This window comes from Myotis davidii, unplaced genomic scaffold (genome assembly GCF_000327345.1).
Source record: "Myotis davidii unplaced genomic scaffold, ASM32734v1 scaffold750, whole genome shotgun sequence".
In the NCBI taxonomy this organism is placed as follows: Eukaryota; Metazoa; Chordata; class Mammalia; order Chiroptera; family Vespertilionidae; genus Myotis; species Myotis davidii.
The window spans coordinates 149,278-158,312 of record NW_006282814.1 but is presented as its reverse complement, the minus strand read 5'-3'; the positions used below and the strand labels follow the sequence as shown (position 1 = coordinate 158,312).

Sequence of the window (9,035 nt, the reverse complement as noted above, 5' to 3'; positions counted from 1 at the left end):
AGGGAGGACTACGGCAGAGCTGTCCGCTGCCAGGGTGCGTGTGGGACGCACGCCCCAGCAGGTGTGCAGAGCCGCTGGCAAAGATTGGGAGGCTCCTCATTGTAAATCTCTCTCTAATCATTAACTGACCAGTAAGCGAATCAAACAGAGGCCTAAGTGGCCACACACAACCAAGGATATAGACAGAACTTGTTCAGAAAAGTTGTTAAACACACAATAACGAAAACAAGCAACAACAAGAACAAACCCTGCGAGAGAGAAAAATCTGATTTCCAGGGTTGCCCCATTATTTTATTATCTAAAATGTTCAGTTTTTAACCAAAAATTATACGACATGCAAAGAAACAGGACATGTGGCCCACACACCAGAAAAAGTTAATAGAAACAGACCCTGAGGAAGCCTGGACACTGGACCTTCTAGACCAGCAGTTCTCAACCTGTGGGTCGCGACCCCTTTGGCGGTCGAACGACCCTTTCACAGGGATCACCTAAGACCATCCTGCATATCAGATATTTACATGACGATTCATAACAGTAGCAACATGACAGTTATGAAGTAGCAACAAAAATAATGGTATGGTTGGGTCACAACATGAGGAACTGCATTTAAAGGGACAGGAGGTTGAGAACCACTGTTCTAGACAAAGACTTCCAATCAGCTCTTTTAGCATGTCCACACAACTAAAGGAAATCATGTCTAAAGAAATAGAGAGCCCTAACCGGTTTGGCTCAGTGGATAAAACGTCTACCTGCAGACTGAAGGGTCCCGGGTTCAACTCTGGTCAAAGATATGTACCTTGGATATGGGCTTAATCCCCAGTAGGGGGCATGAAGGAGGCAGTTGATCGATGTTTCTCTCTCATCGATGTTTCTAACTCTCTATCCCTTTCCCTTCCTCTCTCTAAAATGAATAAAATATACTTTTTAAAAAAGAAATAAAGAAAAGTATGATAATGAAACATTACCAAATAAAAAGCATTAAAGAGGTATAAACTGCAAACAAAACAAAACAAAAAAAAGGTTCAAAAGAGTATGACAAGAGGTAAATTGATCAAAACGCTTACTATAGTGAGGGGGGCAGAGCATTGGTTTCCACGGCTTGTGGGCAGGGGCAAGGGCGCTTTTGGGGTAATGAAACCATCTGTGTCCCGACTGGGGATGACTACAGAAATCTATGAATGTTTTAAAATTCATGGAACTGTGCCTCCAAAATAAGCCAGTTTTACTGTGTGATGATTGAAAAATAAAATTCAAAAACATCACATGCTGATTATAAAAATAATAAAAAGAAAACATTTGTTTCACAAAAGCTAGAAATAAAATGCCAGACAATACCATGTAAGAAAAAAGGAATAGCTTGCCCTGACCGGTTTGGCTCAGTGGATAGAGCGTCGGCCTGCGGACGGAAGGATCTCAGGCTCGATTCTGGTCAAGGGCATGTACCTGGGTTGCGGGCACATCCCCAGTGGGGGGTGTGCAGGAAGCAGCTGATGGATGTTTCTCTCTCATCGATGTTTCTAGCTCTCTAACCCTCTCCCTTCCTCTCTAAGAAATCAATACAATACATTTTTAAAAAAAGAATAGCTTGGAAGAAAGTTAAGGTCCCTAGTCTTGACCCTGGCCGGGCAGCTCACTTCGGTAGAGCACTGTCTGTATATGCCAAGGTTGTGGGTTCAGTCCCCAGCCAGGCACGGAATCAACCAATGAATGCATGTATTAAGTGGAACCACAAATCTGTGTTCCTCTCTCTCTCTTTCTTAAATCAATAAATTCAAAAAAATATGTTTAAAATGTTTCTAGTGTTATTCAGAAGAACAGGTGACTTATTAAATGCAGTTTAAATTTAAGTGTGTATATTTGCTAAGGATAATCAACAAAAAGTGAAATTATAATGGGTAACTTTCACACAAAAAGTGAAATTATAATGGGTAACTTTCACACACGTAAAGATAATTATATATATTTAATTCAACAGGAGCCAAAAATGGAAAACAATAGAAATAAAGAGAAAGCATAATAAATTGGAAGCTTAAAATAAGTTGTTAAAAACAAAATCTCATATCCATATTAACAGATTAAATTTATCTACAGCATTGGAGTCAATTGGATCATATATTAAAAATATGCTGTATAAAAGGCACACCTTAAATATTTGGGGTGGTGAGGCAAAAGGACAATTCAAAACAGAAAGATTGAAAATAAATTAATAAAACAGAATGTACAAGGCATAGCTATCTATACTAATAAAAACCTAGGTGGCCCTCGCGCCCTTGCGCCCTCACGTCATCACAAGATAATGGCCCCCACATCATCATAAGATGGCCCCGGTTTAGTACAAACTCCGAGGGGTGCAGGCTGGGCTGAGGGACACCCCCTCCCATGCACAAATTTTGTGCACCGGGCCTCTAATCCTATATAATGAAAGGCTTATATGCAAATCGACCAAACTTCGAACAACCAGTTGCTATGAAGTGCACTGTCAACCAGGGGGCAGATGCTCAATGCAGGAGCTGCCCCCTGGTGGTCAGTGTGCTCCCACAGGGGTAGCACCACTTAGCCAGAAGCTAGGCTCATGGCTGGTTCATGGAGCGAAAATGGCAAGAGCTTCTCCCACCTCAGCGGCAGCACTGAGGATGTCCAACTGCCAGCTTAGGCCCGCTCCCCATGGACATCAGTCAGACATCCCCTGAGGACTCCTGGACTGTGAGAGGGTGCAGGCTGGGCTGAGAGACACCCCCCCACCAAGTGCATAAATTTCATGCACTGGACCTCTAATCAGACTCAGAGAGAAGGGAGTAGGGAGGTGATACCCCGATTCCTCATGGAATCAGCCATGGGTTAGCTTGCTGCTGGGGCCCTGTTGGCCCCGAATCTGGTTCACCAGCACCCCGGACCCAGAGAGGAGGGAGGAGGGTGGAGGGAGTCCAATTCCTCATGGAATCGGCTGTGGGTTAGCTTGCTGCTGGGGCTCTGTCGGCCCCAAATCTGATTCACCCACACCAGATTCCCTTTCAATGTGCACAGATCTGTGCACTGGGCCACTAGTTGTATTATAAAAACAAAGCTAGCACAGCAATATTAATATCCTGTAAGATATAAGTTAATGTATAAAAATGGACAAAAGAGATAATTTTATACCATATCAATTAGGTCTTTAACAAAGCCAACAAAAATGATTTCAACAAAAAGAGTTTATTTTAACAATGTAAGTAGTTCATTGCCAGGCTAGCCAGACCTGCATAGGGACCATGATGTCAGGAACTCCCGGCTTCCTTCTTTCTCTATGTTATGGCATTCTCATGGCTTCCTCGTGATCCTAAAATGAATGCTTTACCTGCAGTCTCACTCCTGTATCCAGGCAGGAGAAGAAAAGGAACTGTTAAGAAGCAGTGGTGTCTTCATCGGAAGTTACACACGGCCTTTCCTAACCAGCAGTTGTAAATGATCACCCGAGTACATTGCTACTTCAACCCAAACTGGGGTCTTGTTGCTAAGGAATAAGGGAGGCCGTATATGAGGTGAGCTACAGTGCCGAAACAAACTGTAATCCAACGAGATAAAGTCACCATCAACGTATATGTCCCTAACAACACTGCTGAGAAATGTGACATGATTACAGGAGCACATTTACAAAGTCACAGTCACTCTAGGAGTTTTTAAACAGCCTCTTTCAGACCCTGATTGACCAAGCAGGCAAAAAGTGTGTAAGAATAAAGAAGCTTTAAATCAGTGCTAATCAAAATCCGGTCTGTGTACTAGTGTGCCACAAGGTTAGAAACTTACACCAGAGTGTAAATCACTATGCCACTAAGCCCTCAGTTCAATTAGGTTAATAGATTTAAAAAATATATTAGGCTTGCCCTAACCGGTGTGGCTCAGTGGATAGAGCATCAGCCTGCGGACTGAAGGGTCCCAGGTTTGATTCCGGTCAAGGGCATGTACCTTGGTTGTGGGCACATCCCCAGTGGGGGGTGTACAGGAGGCAGCTGATCGACGTTTCTCTCTCATCGATGTTTCTAACTCTCTATTCCTCTCCCTTCCTCCCTGTAAAAAAATCAATAAAATATATTTTTTAAAAATATTAGGCTTTCTTGAAAGAAAGTTTTTAACTGGTTTACATTCTAGTACAAACTCCTTATCTTGTCATAGACTTGATAAATTGTTCACAGACCATCTACTTTTTGACTAGTCTTCTATGTAAAGATTTCTTCTTTGACCAGCTACTTTGAATGATACTGATTGGAATAATACCTCAGCAAGCTTAAACCCAAAACAGATGATAATTATTTGTTCCTAAAAGTTACCATGCGTCTAGGACTCAACTAATCCTGTCCAAAACCTGAGGGCCTGTCAATAGGAGAGTCAGATGTGAACCCAGGCCAATCTAGACGCCATGGCTGTTAAGTGCTCTGCACCGCAGGCCATCCGGTGGGGGAGCTCATGTCCCGGTGTGCGTCTCCTCCTGCACAGAGACCGCAGGGCGACACCCTTCACCTTCTGCCAGTGTGTGCACGGGATCCGAACTGGTGCACTTACAGTTTCTATCACACAGAGAATGGCTGGTATAAGTTGAATCTCACATTTCAGTTTTACCTCATGTTAGCTTCATCACTTTAGGCAGAGTCCATTTACTAAGTTAATTTTCAGAAAGTCCTGGTCCCGCGTGCAGAAGGGGCAGGCGAAGGCGTGGCTGCCTTGCGCCTCCCTGTCATAGGGCCAGTTGAGGAATGTGAAAAGAACAGAGCTTACCATCCCACAAACCTCAGCTGAGCTCATCTTAGACTTTCGTTTTCCTATGAATTGAGGATAGACGTCACTGTGGGAACAATAAAAGGAACACTAGAATCATGGCTATAACTTGCTCTTGACTTTCACCCCAATCTCATTTCCTTTTTCTCATAGTAGGCAGGCCCTGTTAGCAGCTTAAATTGTATCCTTCATGTCCTTATTCTGTGCAATTATATAGTACAGATTAAATATGGGATTAGTGTTTTATTACTATTATTTTGCAAAAAATAATATACTTTTTTAAAGCCTACAGCACCTGGTATCCCCAGGCGGGCTCCCATCCAAGCACTAACCAGGCCCGACCCTGCTTAGCTTCCGAGATCAGAGGAGATCAGGTGCGTTCAGGGTGGTATGGCCGTAGACTATTTTGCAATAATTTTATGTTGCCTTTGTACTTGTGTGACTTGCTTTTTTTCACTTAACAATGTGACTGGGAGTTCTGTCTGTTGGTGTATATAGCTCTCTCTCACCCTGTATGCTGTGATACTGTATCATGTCAGATGTATTCATGTAGACAGTCTCCTATCAAGAGTTATCTAGGTGATTTCTAATTTTTTGCCATGAAACATAACCTTGTCTGTGATTGTATCTAGTCTCCAAAGTTAGCTCTCAATAAAGTCCACCTCCAGGCTTTCCTGTCCTGACGTAATCCACTCCCACACTGAATCTGGGCTGACAGCGACTCACTGTAACCAACAGAAAGCAAGGAGTTGCTGTAACAGTTCCAGGCCTACCTTACGGAAGACTGGCATTTCCGCTTCTGTGGTCTTAGGAGATGGCCATCATGCAAGAAGCCCTTCTGAGGACAGGCCGCACACAGAGCCTTGTTAACGGACACGCCCCACATTCCCTTGGGACAAAGGCCTCCTGGAGGAAGCCCAACCGCCACGCATGTGCATGAAGAAGCTTTTCTACAGCCCAGTGGAAACTACCCGCTAATCCTCATCGACCCTCAGAACCTGAGGGATGATCATGATTGTTTTTCTCTACTAAGAGCCGGCTTTACTATGTGGCCACAGGTACGTGATGGTCAGTAATAAACAGTGCAATTTCCCTCCCCTTCTCTCTGTATAGAGAACTGAATGGCCCCGGTTAGAAGTTGTCCCCATACGCCAAGGTTGCAGGTTCAACCCCAGTCAGTGCACACAATTGATTGACTAGAATCAACCAATGAATGCATAAAAGAGTGGAAAAGCCCTGGCTGGTGTGCTAAGTGGTTAGAGTGTCAGTACGCACAACACACTGAAGGGTCTAGGGATAGATTCCTGGTCAAGGGCATGTACCTGGTTTGTGGTTCGCTTCCTATCATATGTCAGATTGTGTGCAGGAGGCAATCAGTCAATGTGTCTCACATCCATGTTTCTCTCTCTCCCTCCTTCCTCCCCCTCTCTCTGAAAAGCAATGGGAAAAATATCCTCAGGTGAGGACTAAAAACAACAACAACAAAGTGAAACAACAAATCTCTCTCTCTCTCTGTCTCTCTCTCTCTCTCTCTCTCTGCTTCTCCCTCCCCCTCTTCCTCTCTCTCTAAAATCAATAAAGTAAGAAATAGATGTTCCAACAAACTTGCAGAGAGAGAGAGAGAGAGAGAGAGAGAGAGAGAGAGAGAGAGAACTGGATGACTAGGTCATAGGGCGCACACATCAACATCCTGCTGAGTAGCCCTCCCAAATGGCTGCACCCAGTTACCCTGACACACGATGACGGGGAGAACCACTTTCGCTTAAAGTGCTTGCCAGGTCAAAACCGGGATTTCATTTCATTGCATTTCTCTGATTACTAGTCAAATTAAGTATATTTTTCTGTGGTTATCGGCCATTTGTGTTGGCTCCTGTTAGTCCCTGGCTGGAGGAGAGGCCGGAGGCCTGCGTGCTGGGCTGCTCCTGGCCTGGGCCTTCCAGGCTCCCGGCGCCCTTGCCTTGGTGCGCAGCTCCCGCAGCTGGCCGGCAGCTGCAAGCTCTGATCGCCCGGCCCGGGAGAGGCCACTGGCCTGTGCACGCCGCACGTTGCCATGCACTTAGGTGGACATCTCCCATGCCCTCCCAAAGAATCAAAAGCGAAACCCAGGCCCCAGCGGGTTTGGCTCAGCGATTCTGGTCAAGGGCACATGCCCGGGTTGTAGGCTCTATCCCTAGTGGGGGGCGTGCAGGAGGTATCAGATCAATCAATGATTCTCATCATTGGTGTTTTTCTCTCTCATTCTCTCTGAAATTAATAAAAGAATAATAATAATAAAAAAGAGCCGCTGCGTACCACCTGAGCCGCTGCTACCGCCTGAGCGGCCTCACCCGGTGGTGGGAGACTGGACAGCACACTCCTCACCCTGCACCTGGCCTTTGGGCTGTGCTAGCAGTTATGACACTAAGCCTCTGTTCTGACCCCAAAACCCCAGCCACTCACATTTGAGGATACCTAAGCCTCAGAGTGGCCCCTGCATAATCAGGGTGGCCTCCTGCGGGTCTCTGTGGGACCTGTAACGCTGTGTAAGTGTGGGGGAGGCAGGGGTGCAGGGGGTGCAGAACTGCCTGTGCACCCATCACGCCAGCACCAGCTCATCAGGGTTTGTGGGGTAGGAAGAAGAGCCCTCCTGTGGGCTGTGGCTGCCGCGCTGCTGGCCCAAATTTGGAAGATCAAGTCTTTCCTGGCAGCTCAGTGTTGCTCTGCGGAAAGCCCTTCGGGAAACGCCCATGGCTCTGGGATGGCTACACTGCCCAGAGGGAGAGAGCATCCATGTGTGTGGGCGATCCGGAGCAGCTCTGCCCGCCTCCTGGGCACCGGCTGGGGCCTCCTTCTCTCAGAATGAGTGCTGTGATTTTGTCTATTTTAAATACTTTTACGTTGGACAATTTTGTATTATGCATGATAATCTACACTAATAAAAGAGAAACATGCAAATTAACCATCACTCCACCACTTCGCTACACCCACCAGCCAATCAGGAGCGAGCATACAAATTAACCCAACTAAGATGGCGGCTGCCACGGAGCTGGGTTGCCCCTGGTGATGGAGGAAGCCAAGCTTCCTGCCTGCCCTGGCTGGCCCTGGGCTCTGCTCAAGGCTACAAAGTTTCAATTATAGAAGATAAATAAATCCCAGATACCTGCTTCCAGCCAGCCGTGGCCTCCGCTCAAGGAGGCACTGAAAAAAAAAAAGAAAAAAAGAAAAAAAGGAGAGGCTGGGAGCTTGGTGGGCCGGGGGGCGTGGCCAGCCTGAAAACGGCCATCAGCCCCTCACCCAGGCTGGCCAGGCACCCCAGTGGGACCCCCTCCCCCACCCTGAAGGGGCTATGGCCAGCCTGAAAATGGCTCTCAGCCCTTTACCCAGGCTGGCCAGGCATCCCAACAGGATCCCTACCCTGATCTGGGACACTCTTCAGGGAAAACCAGCCAGCCCCCACACATGCACCAGGCCTCTATCTATACTAACAAAAGGCTAATATGTTAATTAGACTGGGAGACCTTCCAGACGTTCTTCTGGACAAAGCCATGGTGGCAGTGCCGAGGTAGAGGCAGTTAGAGACCAAGAGGGGAGGGCAGTTGTGGGTGATCAGGCCAGGATAGGATGGCAGTTTTGGGTGATCATGCTGATGGAGGGCAGGGCTGTTGGGGTAAGCAGACCAGCAGGAGGGCCAGTTGAGGATGTGGTACATGAGGCAGTAGGAGGGGATCAGGCTGGCGGGGAGGCATTTGGGGGCAAATGGGCCAGCGGCGGGCGGGGGGCGGGGCGGCGGCGGGAAATTGGGGGAAGGAATCTGGCAGGCAGAGCGGTTAGGGGCAATCGGGTAGACACACAGGTGAGTGGTTAGGAGCCAGAAGTCCCAGATTGTCAGAGGGATGTCCAACTGCCGGTTTAGGCCTGATCCTTGTAAACCAGCAGTAGGACATCCTTAGAGGGGTCTCAGATTGGAGAGGGTGCAGGCCGGGCTGAGGGACAACCCCCCACGCCCATGGATGAATTTCGTGCACTGGGCCACTACTTTTATAATAAATGGGAAGTAATTTGAAAGGGCTCTCTCCGGTCTGTGTTCATTGATTTCATTGTGTGAGTGTCCTGGGGCTGCCACAGGAAGGCCACCGGGGGTGGTGGAAAACAGCAATTCCTCTGCTTCCGGTGCCATTCCTACTGACCATGTGTTGGCCTGGCCAGCCCAGCCCCTCCCAAGTGCCAGGAAAGGTCTGCCCAGGCCTCTCTCCAGCAGGCTGTTGGTGTGGGCACCATCACTCCAGTCTTCTAGATGTGCTTCCTCT

General features: G+C 47.4%; 1 long non-coding RNA gene across 1 annotated transcript in view; it reads left to right on the top strand.

The window, feature by feature from the left end:
- Nucleotides 1–5,527, top strand: part of LOC107182441 — a 16,586-nt gene extending 11,059 nt beyond the window's left edge. The window contains exon 3 of the long non-coding RNA XR_001513152.1: nucleotides 5,517–5,527. This is a non-coding gene — a long non-coding RNA (uncharacterized LOC107182441). The remainder of the gene's footprint in view (nucleotides 1–5,516) is intronic.
- The last annotated feature ends 3,508 nt before the right edge of the window (nucleotides 5,528–9,035 follow it).